At 41.1% G+C, this 20,237-nt stretch overlaps 1 protein-coding gene and 1 pseudogene across 5 annotated transcripts in view; one reads left to right on the top strand and one right to left on the bottom strand.

The window, feature by feature from the left end:
• fusl (fuseless) overlaps positions 1-20,237 on the bottom strand; it is an 871,305-nt gene that overhangs the window by 286,407 nt on the left and 564,661 nt on the right. The gene's annotated exons all lie outside the window — the stretch shown is intronic.
• Positions 3,869-6,545, top strand: LOC137240028 (SET and MYND domain-containing protein 4-like; annotated as a pseudogene).

Below are 20,237 nucleotides of genomic sequence, written 5' to 3' on the forward strand. Positions count from 1 at the left end.
GAGGGGCGCCGTCAATCAGATAAAAGTTAGGCATTGGGCCTAAACATGCCGCCCCCCTTGCGGTACGCAACGTCACAGTCCGCCAAGGATCACCGAACGTGAAGAAGAGGAAAAAAAGAATAAAAAACTTATAACTAATTATATCTAACTTAACATAACGCCGGCCAGTCCGCCGGCTTGGCGACACGCAAGATGGTTTGCGCAGTGTGCGAGCTTGGTTGCTGATGCCTCGGTCATTCGGCACTTTCGCGTTATGGTTCAAGGCCTGAGCCAGGTTTGTCTAGAGCTAGGGATTGCGAACAGAAGTAAGAAGATATACGTGTTGATATTTCTTGCCGTTTATTACAAATTCATTGGTTCCTTTCCAAACAAAGGATTTTGTATGAAGAAAAATTCAATAAATAATAACTGATTGTAATGATAAAGAAGTGTAAAAGCATACCTCCATTGTGAATTCATACAAGTGGCGAATGTTTGATAAAGGCGTTCACAATAGTAAACAGCCGCGATCACCTGCTCAATCGCTGTTCGATTACTTAGCTCATTACCTCACCAGTGGTTTTCAAACCTTTTTGTAGATTTGATTTATTTACATATTTTAAAATGCCTGCATAGCTGGTGGCTCAACTTTAATCTATAAACTTGATTTTAGAAATTAATATTAATATGTAGTCTGATTTTCTGTATACAAATTTAAAAGAAAGCTGATTTGAAACAAATGTGCAATTCATGGCACTTCAATTTAATAACGGCGAGCAAAAGAAAAACAAACCTTTCTTCTATTATATGGCCATTCGCGACAGCCGTTCTCCCTGTCAGCTATTATTTGACACGTAGGTATGGCAATGGAGGAATAGAAAGATTTTTCGCTGGTACGAATTCACAATGCAAGTCTTTTTCAACTGTGTACACCAAAAATTCCATAAAAATAACAAAGTATAAGAGTGTAAAAATTCATGTATTTCGGTCGTTGCCGAACATTTTGATAGTAGGCCTTCGTTGTGCCCGAGAGTACCCAACCGAAGATGGTACTCTGAGCTAGCAAAGGGCCAAACGTGATGGGCAGAATCCCTGGTAGTATTATTTCCGCATATACGTCTGTCCCTAGTACGAGGCGGATCGGGGCGGATGAATAAAATTGTGGATCCGCCAGACGGAGATGTGCATACGGGGATGCGATGGCGTTGTCGACGCTGGTCGTGGGGGCCATTCGCCGAAAACTGGACACGACCGCCGCATGGTTTGCAATTCGTTTATTTTGACCGTGTCTTCCTCGTATGCGTAGTAGGCATCCTGCTTGCCCGCCAATGGTGCTGGTAGGGAGTTGGAGCTCCCGGGCGAGCTCATCTGCGATCACGGTGGTGGGGGAGCATCCGTCGATTAAGGCACGCACGAGGTGTAGCCGCCCCCCAGCTTCTGTCTTCACGACCGCGGTGGGTGTGATCGCTACCGTTGGTATCATGGTGGCGGTGGCCGCTGAATGCTGGGCTACGAGCCCTGACCGGAAGGCGGACACTGTGGTGAGCTGCAGCGGGTTGCATCCGTGGCTGCGATCTTGTGGCTGATGTCGTTGGTGCAGGTGAAGAGGCCTTGTCTCCGCTCTGCGGTCGCGCGAATATCGTCTCCGTTGGGGGTTCCTGGTTTGCCGGCGAAGAGACCGGGTATCCGCTCGGCCGTTATATGTATGGCGCTGTGCTGTCGATGTCCCTTGTTGGAGCCGTTTCCTCTCGTGCTGCAGAAGTGGTCGAAATGATTTAGCTGTACGCGGTATGGTCGGGCGAAGAGACCGCGTCTCCGCTCCGGTTCGGCTGGCATCTCGGTTTCGGGGTGGACGAAGAGGTCCAGTCTCCGTTCCAGCGTCCGACGCATATAAAAAGATTGAGTCGTCTATCCGCTCTCGGGGTGAATCTATCTCCTCTTCCACTTGGACGCTCCATGGCTTGGAGCGGGCTTCTCATAATAGCTGCTCCTCTTCGTCGATCGAGGCGATGTGCAGCATCGTGTGGTGCTTCTCGCCGCACCGTTTGCATCGCCCTTGGCTTGGGCACGCGTTAGAGCGGTGTTCTGGCGCCAGACAATTTCCGCAGTAGCTTTCGCGAATGGTTACGTAGAGGCGCTCTTCTGGCCTTTTCGCCCGAAAGGTTGGGCACAAGCGGATAGGGTGTCGCTCAAGACACACTCGACATTCCGACGAATAACGCGCTGCGTTCGTGGCAGCATTACGTTTCAAAGCGGCAAAACGACCCATTTTCCTGAAAGAAGTGCAATATGTTTAGCTGGGTCGAGTCATTCTCGAAAATGCGGGGGCGAGTGGTCCCTAATTGTATTATCGAGGTTAGGAAATTTTATTAGCGCGTGTGTAGGGGGAAAACCTCTGATGCTGCAAAAAAATATTTGGCGCACATTATGTGCATGGCATCTTTCCCTGCACGTTATGTGCCTGGGTCTTTAGTGCCTTATTTTGTTTATTTTGTGTCACCCGGTAGCGTTTTAGTTAGCCACGGGCACACTAGTGCTACAGAAAAATTAGCATTTACGATTTTCGGTTCGCACGATTACGATTTCGTTCTAGTACCGAACCGGGTAGAAAGTGTATAGCGTGGGTTCTTTTGATTCGCTGTTATTTGTGTTGTTGGTGCCAAAAACCAACAACTTTCCTGCCCGCCACAAAAAAAAAAGAAAAAAATGATTGGAGAGCAAAATTGTATGCTATATAAAGAAAAAATAAAAAGAGAAAAATTTGTAGAATGAATCATTTTTTTTGTATTGCCCTTCGATTATTTGTTCAAGTTTACCCTAAGTACGCTTGTAGTCCTGTTTTTTTGATGGCCTTTATGAAAAGGCACGGTTCCCGAAGTGTATTTGGCTCCGATACCGATTGTCAGAAACGGGTTTTTGGGTACCCGTTTGCATCTTTTTATGCATCCCTAATATAATGTACATTTAGACTCGGCATATATATGTACATACGTTGGTATAAGTATATGGGCAGTCAGTGCACGGACTTTACCGCCGTTGGTAGAGTGACCAACCGTTTTGACCCATTTTTCATTTTCTACTACTTCTGCTACCAAAACTTAGATTCTACCAATATTTCAGTATTTTCGCACTGAAAACGTATACTGCGATAATTTTAAAGTATTGAATTTGCCGAGCCCACCCAACTAACATTAGGAGGCGATACTGACCAAATCAGTCAATTTTGAAAAATTTGTGAAGAACTTAAACAGGAAATAAATTTTTGATGAGATAAATATAGTAACTGAGCACGAGAATATTTTCTGCGCTATTTTTCTCAGTTTTTTTTTCCGTGAATAATTTGGACGAAAATAAAAAGTTCTACGTAAACGCGAACATGCCGAAATTGGTTATTTTGTGGCAGTATTTTTGGTACTTTGGAATATTGTTGTTGTGATTCGACGTTTTGGTGCGTGTCTGTCAGTATCTCACACTCACGATACAGGAAAAAAGTGAGTATCGTATAGGCATAAGCTAGGTAGGTATATACAAATGTACATGTAATTTTGTCTTGTTTACGAGTTTTAAAGTGTCATTTCCTTGAAATGCGCGTTATTTGTTTTACAATAAATTATTAATTGTTTGGTACAAATAATAACTGTAGCTATTGTTTTCTTGGTAAAAAATCTACCAACTACTACTATTTTCACTTTAGAATTCCGCTCACTGCCATCATACCAACGGCAAAAACAAAAAAACGCACATTCATACATACCCGTGTATAGAATGTAAAATTCCTATGAATTGAAACAACGGGAAGTGTATCAAGTGATTTTCCGTTCTTTCATTTCATTTCTTACTACGGCGTGGCCTTATAAACAACACTTCGTCTAAAGAACGCACTGTAAAAATGTGGCGTGCAAGTGATGGAGTGCTTTGTCGAACCTTTTCCGGACATGCACATTGGGTGAATCATATTGCCCTGAATACAGATTATGTACTGCGTACGGGACCTTTCCATACAGTATCGTGGTAAAATGGTATCGTGCTCGGATGATTTCACACTCTACCTGTTAAAAAAAAAAGGAAAACTATTGCGCCTATTCAAGCAGATAATAATTTTTTGCATGCTGTTGGTGGTGTATGTGAACTAAATGTGAATGATGGTGGAGCTGAGCTTTGGGCACATGGTATGGGTGTTTCAAATTGTGAACGTTATGATGCCAGCGCCGATCGTTGGGAATATTTGCCTGCTTTGTCGGAAAATCGTAGTCAGCATGCCGGTGTGGTTTTGAGTGATTAAGCGAATAATTTGCCACAGTACGTATGTATATGAATGTAGGTATGTATATTTGTAGATTATTTAAACATTATATAAATTTTGTTTTCCGTGCTTGCATGATGCCATTGATACTACAAAGTTTTTCACCCTTAACATCAGTTTTTATAACGCCGCTTTTCTTTGACATATCTGGCAGCTCGCGGAAAAGAAGATGAAATCTTCCAACATATTTTTAAGATATACTTTTTAATAACTTTATGGCCTAAACTGTATAATTTTTTATATAAAAGTGACGAGTATATTATAAATAACGATATCAAGTAAAAACAACCTGGAACACATTACCATATATTGAAGAAAATCTATTCTAAAAAACAGGCGGTGCACTACAAAGATCCCAAAGTGTGTGCTGTGCGTATGGTTGTGTGCCTAATATGCGCGCGGCTGCTGCAAGAAGTTTTAAATTGGAGCAGAAAATTCTCGCACGAATTGTGGGTGAAATAACGGCATGCACCTGCAGTTGCTAGTGGCACGCAGAAAGTGTTTCAGATTTACAAATTTTAATGAAATTTACAAGTTTTTACGGTAGTCAACAGCCTTTATAGATTTGTAGCCCCGCTATTTATACAATAGAACTTTTACCTTGTTGCAACAACATCTTAATCCGCCAGCAAACTGCCCGGCAATCTTATAAAAAAACTTAGCGATTGGAAGTTAATTGGCATCATATCAGGCAAATTTAATGAACTAAGAAAAAATTATTCGAGGGTTAATTTTGTAGAACATGTGCTAATCGACTTTAAGTACATTGAAAAGATATTAATAAATGTTAAACTGCGCGAGGAAAAGTACAATAAAAAAATTTCCGAATATCGTATGCTGGGCAATGAGCAGTTTTCCCTTAAAAACCGCAAATACTTTAATGCTTTGGAGCTATACAACAAAAGCATTTGCTATTCGGAACCTGATTCAGAGAACTTATCTATAGGTTATGCCAATCGTTCGGCTGTGCTTTACGAATGGAAACGCTATCATGAATGTCTGGTCAATGTTGAACTGGCGCGCAAAGCTAATTATCCCACGCGTCTAATGCATAGACTCGATAAACGCGAAAAAGATTGCCGTCAATTGTTGGATCAACAACCAGGCGATATACAGCCATATGATTTTCAAATGTCCTTCCCACCACATCCGCAAATACCCAATATAGCAGATTGCCTCGAAATCCATTATACGGAAGAATCTGGACGTTTTATATGTACCAATCGTGATTTGGTTGTTGGCGATCTTGTCGCAACGGAAGAACCATTTTGTTCAACACTCTTACCACCGATGCGTTATATACGTTGTGCCACTTGTCAGGTGGAAAACTATTTATCATTAATACCTTGTGACAATTGTTGTTCGGTAATGTTTTGCTCGGAAGAGTGTCGTGAACGTGCTTTCGCCACATTTCACAAATATGAATATCCTATTATTGATTTACTACATAAAATGTTCAATAAGATACATGGTATTGCGTTGCGTGAATGCCTATCAGCTATTGAACTCTTTCCTACTATAGAAGAGTTGGTGACCTTTTGTGATGATCCGAATAATCAAAATAAGTCTGCATTCGATTTGGATTATGCGAATTTGACGCCAAGAGAACACTATCGTGCTATACATGGATTGGTAACGAATCAAAATTTACGCACCTTGTCTGATTTATTTCAACGTTGTGTTGTATGCGCAGTACTAAAGCATTTTGTTATTGAACATACGCCATTTAAAGAGTTTCTTGGCGGTGAGGAGGGTGAACATTTTTTTACTGAACTATTATACCATCTAATATGCATGGTATTGATTTGGTGGAACAAGTAAATGAAACTAAAGATGATACAACACATTCATCTGGTGCATTCGCTTTCCTATCTCTGCTGAATCATTCATGCGCGCCGAATACATTACGTGTATATCAAGGCACAAAGGCATATCTGTTCGTTTCTCTAAAGAGCAACGCTGCGAAACCTTACCCATGCAGTATCGTTTTATATGTAAATGTGAAGCTTGCATAAATGATTATCTCAATTTTGGTAAATTACAACCGAAATTCTATGTATCATATGCAAATGATGAGACGGATATGAAAAGTTTGGCGGAGTATGACTATGATTTTGCTTTGGATAACTATCGTAAATACTGTGAATTCCTTACGCAGCATGCCAAGGATTATCCCTGCGAGCAGATTTGTTCAGCTGAGGAATATTTAAAAATGGCATTGCATATACTTGTTGATGCGGTGCCATTGAAAGCAAAAATGTAGAATGCATAAGCCAGCACATACACAATTCAAACACATAGAAACTGAACGCAGGTGTAGACAGCATAATATATATTGTATTTAACAATAAGAAATCATTTTAATAAACTTTTTTTTTGTTTTAAAACACATTCAAAATGTAACAACTGAAAAAGTATACGAACAGATAAGCGCTTATTGACATTAATTATGAACTGACATCAGAAATCAAATGGTACTTCACTATGGGGTGGTTATATTCTTATCCCGAAGTCTTCGAGTGCTGTCATAGTGTCAGATTCAAATGGATGAACTCGCATCGTTACTTTTGGGGGAGTTCTAAAACCCTTTCTTTCGAATCGGCAGAGAGATACCTTCTACTGGGACGACATTATACACTACTACATTTGCATATTTGAATTTTATAGCCATTAAATTATATGTATATGGATACTGATAAAAAAAATCGATATATATATATATATATATAAATTCTTAACTGTCTCATTATTGCTTTATTGAATGCCTAATCGAGTGAAACACCGGTTTTGCTTGGTGCCTTTGCCTTCAATGTAGCCAATTACAAGAAAGAAATTATACGAACAATAGAACACCACGAAAAAAATTCGGAATTTCATTTTTTTTCTTCAGTTGTGGAAAAGAAGATACCTCCTTTTCGAAAAGAGGCACGTATTTGGTTAGGTGCAATCTCTATGGGTAGTTGAGCATGGATTTTTATTTGATTGTATTTATAGTTAAAAAGGAAACGGTTGCTTTCCATTTTAACTATTTTTTAATAGTTATTTCAAGTTTTTGGGTGATGGGATGAATCCTGATACATTTTGTTGGCCTCGCGCCTTTGGCCGAGTGTGTAGGTGTTCTGTCCTCCTCGCTCGGGGTGAGCGGGTGAATTTGGGTTGATTTGCTGTCCACGCTCTGGGAGAGCGGGTGAATTGTGGATTGGTTTTTAAAAATTAAAATCTAGTGGGCCGAATGCCTTTCGGTTCTGTGGCAGATATCGAATCTGCGTTAGGTTATTGCTTGGCCTCGTTCCTTTGGCTGAGTGCATCTGCATTCCGTAGTAGACCCTGAGTCTGCGTTAGGTTTCTGGTGTCCTCGCTCGGGGTGAGTGAGTGAAGTGGGGTTTGGTTTTGAAAATTAAAAATAAGTTTTTTGTGGCAGATGGGGATCTGCATTAGGGTGGTTAATTGGCCTCGGTGAGCGAGCGCTGGGTTTTTGGTGGATTATCGATAGGGAAGTGGAGTTCGGAAGGGAGTGAGGGAGAGGAACGGAGGGCTTGTTACGAGGAGCTATTGGCCTTCTCGCAATCCGTCTCCTCCGTTGGGAAGAAGGATCAGTTTGACCAAAGGACGTCTGACTTGACCCTTCTCGGTAAAGAGATCGACTACACGTACTCGGTTATCTTCACCGGGGTGTACGTTGACGACTCTACCTAGCCTCCACTCGTTATTTATATTTTCTTTGGGATGCTTCCACTTCACTCGTTTTTGAAGTTCGGATAGATATTCCACCTTCCACCGTTTGCAGAAAGTGTGATGGAGGGCTTTGACTTTCTGCCATCGATTAATCATCGAGGCAGAGCTCTCACTGGCATCTGGTTCTGGTGGAGCCAGCAGGTGGCTGCCGGTTAGGAAATGTCCTGGGGTTAGTGGTTCCAGGTCCGTTGGGTCATTCGACCCTGGACTGAGAGGGCGCGAGTTGAGGCACGCCTCAATCCTGCACAAAAGTGTTTGGAACTCCTCCATAGTATATTTGGGGGGAGAAGCAATCTTTTTGAAGTGGCTTTTGAAGCTATTCACTCCCGCTTCCTACAGGCCGCCCATATGTGGAGCGGCGGCGGGAATAAAATGCCAGCTCAATGCTTGATGGCTATACTTTGAGACTGTTTTGTCTCGGCTTTCGGCCAGAAAGGCTTTAAATTCGGATCGTAAAGATCTTGATGCTCCGACAAAGTTCGTACCATTGTCGGAGTAGATGTTCTTCGGATATCCTCTTCTCGCGATAAAACGCGATAAGGCCGCGAGGAAGCATGGGGTACTAAGGTCACTAGTGGCTTCTAAGTGGATGGTCTTAGTGGAGAAACAGACGAAAAGGCATACGTAGCCTTTTGACAGTCGACATCCCCTACCGCGGTAGCTTTTGATGTCGAAAGGCCCCGCAAAATCTACCCCGGTATTGGTGAACGCGCGGTTAAAAGTAGTCCGTTCGCAGGGAAGGGTCCCTATAATTTGGGACTGTGCCTGCTTTCGGTGAATAATGCAGGTTTTGCAATTGTGGATGATGGCTCTGATCATGGTCTTGACATTCGGTATCCAGTATTGGGTTCGGATAAGACAGAGTATGAATTGGCTCTCGCCATGAAGGGAGTCATGATGAGCCATCATAACTGTAAGGCGAGACAGCCTACAATTGTAAGGCAAGATGATCAGATGGCGCTCATTGTATGACATGTCTTTTGAAGCCCCTAGACGCCCCCCTGTTCTAATAATATCATCTTTGTCGATGTATGGGTTGAGTGACAGTATTTCACCCTTTCGATCAACAGGTTCCCTATTTTTCAATTTTAAATATTCTGTCCCATAAAATTGTTTCTGGCAGACTCGTATTAATGCTTGAGTCGTTGCCTTAATCTCATCGGCTGAGATTATACACGCCTTTTCGTGGAACGCGGCTTTTGTTCTTGGGTGAGTTCTTTTATAAAACCTCCTAACATAGGATAGAACCTTCAAAGCCTTGGGTAAATTTGAAAAACGGTCGAGAATATCTACATGATCTACCCTTGTCGTGGCATATGTTTGTGCCCTCTTCTCCTCAACGGACGTTTTGTATTCGGTCTCTTGTGCTGGCCAGTGGGAATTGTCTTCTTGCAGCCAAGAAGGTCCCTGCCACCACAACGAAGTGTGGACCAACTCTGATGCAAGTAGTCCTCTGCTTCCTAGATCTGCTGGATTAGATTCCGAGTCCACGTGAAGCCAGTCCTTGCTACCGACCATATCGATGATCTTAGTGATTCGGTGTGCGACGAAGGTTGACTAGGAACAGGGCGGCTTTCTTATCCATGGGAGTACGATGGTTGAATCCGTCCAGAGGTGAACTTTTGCTGGTCCCAAATGAATGTTTCGGAATATTGATTCCATAATTTCTGCAAGCAGCACGGCGCCGCAAAGTTCTAAACGTGGTAGCGAGATGGTTTTCACTGGCGCTACTCTGGTTTTTGCTAAAAGTAAGTGTATGAAAACCTGATCGTCTCTTTTCACGCGCATGTATATCGCTGCGGCATATGCTTTCTCGGAAGCGTCACAGAAGCCGTGGATTTCTATGTCGTCTTCCGGTGAAAAATTTACCCACCGCGGTATCCTAATGTTATCTATTTCGCTATAGTGTTCGGTGAAATTTTCCCACCGTTCTAAGGTAGTTGGGGAGACAGGCTCGTCCCACCCGGTGCCCTCTAACCAGATATTCTGCATTAGTATTTTTGCCACTATGACCATTGGTGAAAGCCAGCCTAAAGGGTCGAAAAGTTTGGCTATAGCGGATAGGATTACGCGTTTGGTGATGTTCTCGACACTCTCTAAAGCTCCTGCGGTGAAGTAAAACATGTCTGAATGCGCGTTCCATCGTATTCCGAGTGCCTTCACCGAGCTAGCCTCTTCAAACGCTAGGAAGTCCTCGCTGAGTAGATCCGTTTTGGGGATGTCCTGAAGGATTTCCTCACAATTTGATGCCTACTTGCGCAATGGAAAGCCAGCTGAGTGTAATGCTTCGCGAATCTCTTTTCTTGCTTTGACAGTTGACGCTATTGTATGCCCTCCATATAAAACGTCGCCGACATACATACTTTCGCGTAATATACCCGATGCTATTGGGTGGGTATTTTCTACATCATCAGCCAATTGTAGAAGTGACCGTATCGCGAGGTAGGGGGCGCAGTTTACACCAAAGGTGACAGTCTTCAGTTCGTAAAGACTGATGGGTTCGTTGGGGGCTGTTCGATGGACAATTCTTTGAAATTTGGCGTGATTATCGGTCACCCAAATTTGCCTATACATCTTTTCTATGTCACTATTAAAGACAAAGCGGTACAGTCTCCAACGTAGAATTAAAATAGGCAAGTCTGCTTGGAGTACTGGACCTGGGTGGAGTATGTCGTTTAGACTAATGCCATTTGCTGTCGGACTTGACGCGTTGAAGACGACGCGCACCTTGGTAGTGGTACTTTCCGCCTTTACAACGGCGTGGTGGGGCAGGAAATAATTATCTGAATCATCGGATGGAATATTGTTTTTGATTTTTCTCATATGTCCAAGCGTTTCGTATTCGGATAACACCCGAACATACTTTTTCCCAAACTCTTGGTTTTTCAGTGATCGCCCCTCATTTCTGAAGAATTGTGAACATGCGCGCTTTAGGGACGGTCCTAATGCAATCTTCTTAGGGTAATCCTGCCTTAATAGTAGCGAAACTGTATATCTTCCACTTTCATCACGTTTTGTTGTGTCCTTAAATAATTGTTCACAATACCTTTCTTCTTCATTAAGCATTTTGTTTTTGGGAACATTTTCTACCGCCCAGAAAGCTTTTAATTGGTTGTCCAATGCAACCTCGTTGTAGAATGACATGATGCTCTTCGTTGGACTCGGTGCTTCGATGCGACCAGTTAGTATCCAACCGAACACTGTCTCTTGGGCCAAAAGTGTATTTAGTACATTCTTTTTCAGACCGCTCAGTATAATTTGGGGATATATGTCTCCTCCAAGTATGAGGTCTACGTCTTCGTTGATGTAGAACATCTTGTCTGCCAAAACCAAGTCTGGGAATGCCTGCATAGTCATGGCGTTGATATGGCAGGGTGGAAGATTCCCAGTGAGTTTGGTTAGGACTAGAACGGGTGTAGTCAGGCTGAAGCAGGCATCCACTGGTGAACGTAATTCAATTTTGGATGCTTCTTTCACCTGAGCTGACACCGCAACTTGAGCATGCATTTTTCTCGCTGGCAAATTGGTTCTGCGTTTCAGTCTTTCAGTTATAAAAGAACATTCAGACCCTGAATCAATTAATGCCCGCGCGGAGAAGTCGGTACCATTATGGTGAATATGTACGCGAGCGGTTCCTAATAGCACACCTGTGCTGGAATTCGTATGACAGGATGTCACATTTTTGTTCCCGTTTGAACCTAGTTTTTCTGATTCCTGTCTCGCTAATGCCTGTCTAGAAGTAGAGGGCCTATTATCGTAGGAGTATTGGGGCTGGTTGTAGGTGGTGTTTTTCTGTAGGGTACCCGCATGCAGGAGCGTATGGTGACGAGAGTGGCACGTATTGCAGTTGTAGGAACTGGTGCATCTGGTCACTGTGTGTACTGGGGATAGACAATTCAGACAACCACTTGTAGATGTTATGAATTTAATCCTTTCTGGAGGGGTTAACTCCCAAAGGCGTGAACAGTTTCGTAATCTGTGCTCTCCGGACTTGCACATTTTACACATTGCCTTTGACGTCGGTCTGGATACCTTTGTTTGAAAGGCACCAAGTCTTTTCGTAGGGGGTTCTGTTGATTGTCGCGACGCGTTTGGTTTTCGCACTTTCGAAGTGGCATGCCCTGTAAAACCAGACACTGTTTCAAGTGTCTGAAACCGATTAGACAGAATTTATCCATATCCTCCCACTTGGATATGTCCATTTTATGATCTATACTTTGCTCCCATAGAGCCAACGTGCTCTCTGGTAGCTTGGTTGAGCAGAGATAAGTCAGGATTGCATCCCAATAGGAAGTGTCAATTTTGTGGCATTTGAGGGACGATATACAATTATTTATATCATTTTGGAGCTTTTTTATTGAACTGCCACACTTACTTTTACCTTTTTTTAGTTAAACAAAATTTGTAGTTGTGTGTTAACTAAGATACGTTTGTTTTCGTATCTTTCACACAAGTTTTTCCAGGCCATCTCGAAACCTTCATTTGTGAGGGGGCATTTTTTCACGATGTCTTTTGCTTCGCCCTGCGTTTTGTTGTTGAGATGGAATAACTTTTCCACCCCTTTCAAGCTGGAATTGTTTATATAAATTGGCGTGAAAAGGTCGCGAAAAGTTGGCCAAGACAGATAATCCCATTTAAAAACTTCCGTGTCGCAAGCAGGGAGGCGAATTTTATGCCCATGAGGTTCTTGCTCAGGGTTGACGTTCTTTTCATCCTTCTTGTATTTTTCTGCCTCAGCAGATATAGACGCTGAACATCGCACGTAGATTGCGTATGCTGCCTTTTGCTTCGTTCTGATCGCCATAACGTCATCCGCTGACACCTCATCAGATCCCAATAGCGAATCAAACGCAGACTTTACCTTCTTCCACAAGAGCCGCAACTCTTCCTGCTGTATTGCAAGGGTGTGTTTGCTATGGTCGCTCTCCGGAATAAGGCTGTAATCTTTATCAAACTCTGCGATTGATTCTGCTAAACGGATGTAGGTTTCCATTGTTTTATTTACGTTTATTAACGAGAAAATTGCCGATTATAGAAATGGAACGCTTTAGAGTAAAAATACCTGCCCAGCCGTAAATAAACACTATTGAAATTCGAAGTTTATTATTTATTTTGTTTATTGCAGACTTTGTCAGAGTAGCGACAACGAAAAAAGGGTTTGTTTTAAGGACCTTTTGTCACAGCAGCGACAATAGCAAAAGAATTAATGTAGAAACTTTTGTCTCAGCGGCAACAACAAAAAAAAGGGGACCACTCGCCACCTCCACAAATAATGGGTGTATTTTTGGAAAAGTGAAAAAGTGCGTGCGATATTCGAAACCAAGCGCAAAAAAGTGTAAAAAGTGTTTAAAAAGTAAGTCAGCACCGGATTAATTAATTAAATTGAACTTAATTTCGTGTTTGTGATGTGCAAAAAAAACAACAACCAAAACCTATTTAGTATGGTGCGGAAAGTTAGGTTAGGTTACCCTCTTCCTTGTGTTGTGTCTGGAACACCTTACCACTGCTGGGGGGATAGACCAGATAATCACAAGGACTGAAATAAAGGCTAGCAAACCAAGTAATTTAACCTTTGAAAATAGAAAAATAAATTGGTGTTCACTAAATAACTTCACTGTTTTCACTTTTTTTTTGATTTTAATTTTTCGCGCACTACACGGGTTTCTTCTTTATTTTGCAAAAAAACAACACTCAAAAAAAGTGGCAAGAAATATAACACTTACTTCTTAGATTGTCGTAAGAAAAGTTGATTGTGCTGTGCTGTGGTTGGCGAATATTATGTGGCTCTGGTCACCTATGTACAATATAAACCTCCAACTTACTCCTTGTCAATTTTTGGCTGCTGTGATCTGATGTGGCAAATAAAATTTATTGTGGCAATCCTCTGGCAAATTGTGTAGTATGCAAATGTGATGTGCAGGTTGATATGTGGACTGTAATTTGTAGGTGCTTTTAGTTCCTTTTTCGGGGAGTAAGGACCAATGTTCGGCCTGGGTGCGTCTGAAACAAGCAGTGGAGAGGCGCACGCGGGGGGATTCAAGGGGTTGTGTAGCGCAATAAATAGCTTCTCCAACCCAATTGTGAACCTCACCTTCGAGCGGCGAATCCCGTTTCACTAACAGACGAGGCTCTGGCGACCCCAAGCTCCTCAGGGAACTTGGGGGTGGGGGGGGGGAGGGATGGCCTGAAGGTTTAATGTGGCCATATAAATCGTTCCCGAGATGGTCGGGCCAGCACCTTAATGGTGCTGTTACCGGAGCGTATCGGATCTAAAGGACCATCACATCGATAACACTCCCCAAAGCCTTCGGGGAGTAACCTAATCGCTACAACAACAACAACAACAGGCGCACGCGGGTCGATCTCGGGATTTATGGTTCACTCGAAATGAAATAAGCAAAACACAAGAGGGTTTTCCTCGTTATAAAATAATATTTAATTAGAGGAAATATAAAGTGGATACAATATTACCTTTGTGTTTAACGTGACGATGGCGATCCTGGGCGGTGTGAACTGCTTGGCTGTCGATCATAAAAGAGGCCGGTTATCCCGTTGAGGACAACCGCTAAGCCGCGAAAAAGTCCTCTGGTGTTAAGGAGGGGAAAGGCCACACATACAGCCACCCCCACATATACGTGCATGGGTGCTGACAACCTGCACACACACACGTGCATGTGTATGAACCGCATGCATGTGCATGCATGCACACAAATGTAGGCGTGAGTGTGGGTGGCTGGAAATATTATTAAAACATTAGGGAGAGGCGCCGTCAATCAGGTAAAAGTTAGGCATTGGGCCTAAACAGGGTAGCACATTAACTGGTTTACTCATTTGGCATTGAAATTGTTGGCTGTTTACACTACATCTCCCTTTTTTTCAGAATGCTTATACATTTGGCGAATGCATGAGCATTCTATGTTTATTTAATTAAATATAAATTAATTCTATATTTTGTATTTTATGTCTATAGGTTGACAATTTACTTATTCTATTAATTTAAGTGAATTTTTGTGTATTATTATTTCCTTATTGTTTATGATAACGTTATTTTCTGTGTTACTGGGAAATTTTTGCTTATCATTATTTCCTATTCTAGACGGGATTAAAGTGTAATTATTTTTATTATCGATATTCTCTACTTTATACGGTATTAGAGTAAAATTATTATTTTTATCGATATTTTCTACCTTATAGGGTATCAGAGTAAAATTATTATTTTTATCGATATTTTCTACCTTATAGGCCCCTTTATATCTACTATCTAACTTATGACCTGCTTCATTTTTTACTAACACTACATTAGATCTCCTATAGTTATTTCCTCATTACACTACATTAGATCTCCTATAGTTATTTCCTCATAGCGAATATTTTTATCATAACTAATCTTTTGTTATACTCAGTTGAGCATAGCTCACAGATTATATTAACTTTGGTTGGATAACGGTTGGTTGTACATATATAAATGAATCGATATAGATATAGACTTCCTAATCAATCAAAATCATCAGTATCGAAAAAAAATTTAATTGGGCCATCTGTCCGTCCGTCCGTTAACAAGATAACTTGAGTAAATTTTGCGGTATCTTGATGAAATTTGATATGTAGGTTCCTGGGCACTCATCTCATATCGCTATTTAAAATGAACGATATCGGAATATAACCACGCCCACTTTTTCGATATCGAAAATTTCGAAAAACAGAAAAATTGCGATAATTCATTATCAAAGTCGGATAGAGCGATGAAACTTAGTAGGTGAGTTGAACTTATGACGCAGAATGGAAAATTAGTAAAATTTTGGACAATGGGCGTGGCACCGCCCACTTTTAAAAGAAGGTAATTTAAAAGTTTTGCAAGCTGTAATTTGGCAGTCGTTGAAGATATCATGATGAAATTTGGCAAGAACGTTACCCCTGTTGCTATATGCATGCTTAATAAAAATTAGCAACATCGGAGGACGACCACGCCCACTTAAAAAAAAAGATATTTTTAAGTCAAATTTTAACAAAAAATTTGATATGTTTACAGTATATAAGTAAATTATGTCAACATTCAACTCCAGTAATGATATGGTGCAACAAAGTACAAAAATAAAAGAAAATTTCAAAATGGGCGTGGCTCCGCCCTTTTTCATTTAATTTGTCTAGGATACTTTTAATGCCATAAGTCGAACAAAAATTTACCAATCCTTGTAAAATTTGGTAGGGGCTTGGATTCTAGGACGATAACTGTTTTCTGTGAAAAAGGGCGAAATCGGTTGAAACCAGGCCCAGTTTTTATACACAGTCTACCGTTTGTCCTTCCGCTCCAGTACCACGATAACTTGATCAAAAATCGATATATCTTTACTAAACTCAGTTCACGCACTTATCTGAACTCACTTTGTAATGGTGTAAAAAATGGTCGAAATCCGACTATGGCCACGCCCACTTTTTCGATATCGAAAACTACGAAAATTTAAAAAAATGCCATAAATCTATACCAAATATGAAATAAAACAATTTAAAAAATTTTTTTTAAGTTTAACGGTTTTATTGAAAACAATACTTACATGAAGTAATAATAATACGAAAAGCTAGAAAATAATTAGGTAGGTCCTAGGTACTGGTCATCACACTCCTTATCAATCTAGGGCGTTGATCAGACAATTAAATAAAAGCCTTGGACGCTTCAAATTTCTATTGATAGTCATATATAAGACCACCTGAACCTTAATCAGGTTATGCTACGCCTTACATTTTTAGAAATTTCACGCGTCCAACGCTTTTATTTAATTGTCTGATCAACGCCCTAGATTGATAAGGAGTGTGATGACTAGTACCTTGGACCTACCTAATTATTTTCTAGCTTTTCGTATTATTATTACTTCATGTAAGTATTGTTTTCAATAAAACCGTTTAACTTAAAAAAATTTTTTTTAATTATTTTATTTTCAAGTTTTTAGTCTTTATTTAATTGCCTATGATTTCTCATTCTATTTAGTCCATTTAGTGACTCATTATTACAAGGACTCCTTCCTGACAATTTGTTACAACCTAAGTCCTCAATACATAATCCTTCCAAAGACTTTACTCGACTCTGCGCCACGTATGCTTATGTCGCTTCTACCGGACTGTACGCAATATTTGTTCCAAATATGAGCCAAATCGGCCATCATAGGTCGCTTTCTATTAATGTATGTATTATGTGTTCCAAATATGGACCAAATCAAATCGGACCACAAATACGATTTTTGTGAATATCTCGATCCTTGCGCCACCTAGCGGCGATTTTTTTTTTTTTGATAGGTCGCTTTCTATTCTGGCATGTATTATGTGTTCCAAGCATGAGCCAAATCGGTCCCCAAATACGATTTTTGTGAATATCTCGATCCTTGCGCCACCTAGCGGCGATTTTTTTCATAAGTCGCTTTCTATTCTTGCATGTATTATGTGTTCCAAATATGAGCCAAATGGGACCACAAATACGATTTTTGTGAATATCTCGATCCTTGCGCCACCTAGCGGCGATTTTTTTCATAGGTCGCTTTCTATGTATTATGTGTTCCTAATATGAGCCAAATCGAGCCACAAATACGATTTGTGTGAATATCTCGATCCATGCGCCACGTAGCGGCGTATTTTTTACACAGGTCGATTTCTATTCTCACATGTATTATGTGTTCCAAATATGAGCCAAATCGGACCATAAATGCGAATTTTGCGAATATCTCGATCCTTGCGCCACCTAGCGGCGATTTTTTCTTATTATTGCATTGCCAGCGGGTTCTGAACTATATTCTAAGTTTCAAGCTTGTAGCTTATCGGGAAGTTACTTAAATTTCAATTACAAAATTCGTTCACAACGGCCATGCATGCAGCCTGCCTGTCAACTCAAGCTAAATAAAACCGTTTAAAAAGGGATAAAACGTGGTAATTGGATCGGGTTATTGACGCAAAATATAACTTTAGAAAAAAACTTTGTAAAATGGGTGTCACACCTACCATATTAAGTAGAAGAAAATGAAAAAGTTCTGCAGGGCCAAATCAAAAGCCCTTGGAATCTTGGAAGGAATACTGTTCGTATTAAAAATAAATAAAAAATAAATGTAAGGCGCGATAACCTCCGAAGAGATCTAAGGCCGAGCTTCTCTTCCAATTTGCGTCGTGCTCCTCCTGATTTTACCTACAAATTGGCCGGACGGGACCTACATGTTTTATGCCGACTCCGAACGGCATCTGCAAGGCAGATGAGTTTTCACTGAGAGCTTTTCATGGCAGAAATACACCCGGAGCGCTTGCCAGTCACTGCCGAGGGGCGACCCCGCTTAGAAAAATTTTCTTCTAATTGAAAAACCTTATTTCTAAAATTTTGATGTTGCTTTGCCCGAGAGTTGAACCCAGGGCATACGGTGTGATAGGCGGAGCACGCTACCATCACACCACGGTGGCTGTTCGTATTACATATATAAATAAATTGACGGTATCCGACAGATGATGTTCTGGGTCACCCTGGTCCACATTTTGGTCGATATCTCGAAAACGCCTTCACATATACAACTAACGGCCACTCCCTTTTAAAACCCTCATTAATACCTTTAATTCGATACTCGATACTCATATCGTACAGTCACATTCTAGAGTAACCCCTGGTCCACCTTTATGACAATTTCTCGAAAAGGCGTCCACCTATAGAACTAAGACCCACGCCCTTTTAAAATACTCATTAACACCTTTCGTTTGATACCCATATTGTACAAACGCATTCTAGAGTGGAACCTGCGCCACCTTTATAACGATATCTCGAAAAGGCATACACCTATAGAACTAAGGCCCACTCCCTTTTAAAATACTCATTAACACATTTCATTTGATACCCATATCGTACTGTCACGGATATTAGCATCACTAAGCTATACCATCACTAAGGCGATGCTAAGGCCATGCTCAGCGATATTTACGTCAATAATCAAATCATGTATACACATATATAAGTCATCCGAGAGATGTCACACACAGATGCATTTACTTATACGCCTATGTGTGCGCGAGAGACTGTAAACTACCAACATTCACATCAATAATTCAATCATTATGTCCGCACATATGTAGGTACACGCAGCTGAGAGGCAAGGCACAACCATATGCAGACATCTTATTTGAGATGCTCCTAAATGTAGGCAATTATAATTGTGGAAGTTTCGCTCACACATACAAGCGTGGGGTATGAGAGAAGCTATAAAATCGTGCAATTTTAGTTATAGCTGAGAAGTTTGAGAGCTCATGGACATTGGTAGTAGATTCTAGAAGATGCGAACGAGGAAACCAGAGAGTATAAAAGGCCGCAGATGTAGAGGCGCTGGGATTCAGTTGATTTGAGTTGTCAAGCAGTTTCGATTAAGACGATATCTAGCGAGCAATAGCAGTATTATTTTGAATAGTAGAGTTTCATTGAGCTATCAATCAGTGTGGTTATTAAGCAAGCTATTCGTTGCACAGTTTGAGTGTTATTGTGAAGTACTTTAATAAAGGTCATTTTGCATTATTACAAATTGGAGTTATTTATTCAACAGTTTAGTGATTCGAACTTAGCAGAGGATTGCAAATAAGAGGATTTGCAAGTAAATTCGTTACAATTGGTGTCAGAAGAGGAATTGTTGAATAAATTTCAGAGGACAACAAGGACATGGCAAAGTTCAGTGAATTGAAGATCCAGCAACTAAAGAAGGAGTTGGAGAGCCGTGGATTGAAAACAAGCAGTGTTAAACTCGAACTTCAGGCACGGCTACGAGAGGCAATGGAAGCAGAAGGAATTGATGTGGAAGAGTATGTCTTTCATCTTGATGGCGAGGAGACAACAAAAGTTGAAGAGAAAAAAGAAAACATCGCAGGCAATTACCAGCACAGACTTGAACATGATATTGGCTGCAATAACTGCTCAAACATCGACAGTAACATCCAAGATGGAAGCGCGAGAGGCACGTATAACAGAAATGTCATCACAAATATCCACCAATATGTCATCTCAGCTGGAATCGCAGGAGACACGTCTAACATACAAGATGGAAGCACAAGAAACGCGTATATCCGAAATGTCGTCGCAAATGTCATCTCAGCTGGAATCGCAGGAGAACCGTATAACAGCGAAGATTGAAGCACAAGAGGCACGGATATCCGAAATGTCGGCGCAAATTTCAGCATAGATATCATCGCAGATCTCTGCTCAACTGGAAGAGCAAGA

The sequence above is a fragment of the Eurosta solidaginis genome, chromosome 2 (genome assembly GCF_040869045.1).
Source record: "Eurosta solidaginis isolate ZX-2024a chromosome 2, ASM4086904v1, whole genome shotgun sequence".
NCBI lineage: Eukaryota > Metazoa > Arthropoda > Insecta > Diptera > Tephritidae > Eurosta > Eurosta solidaginis.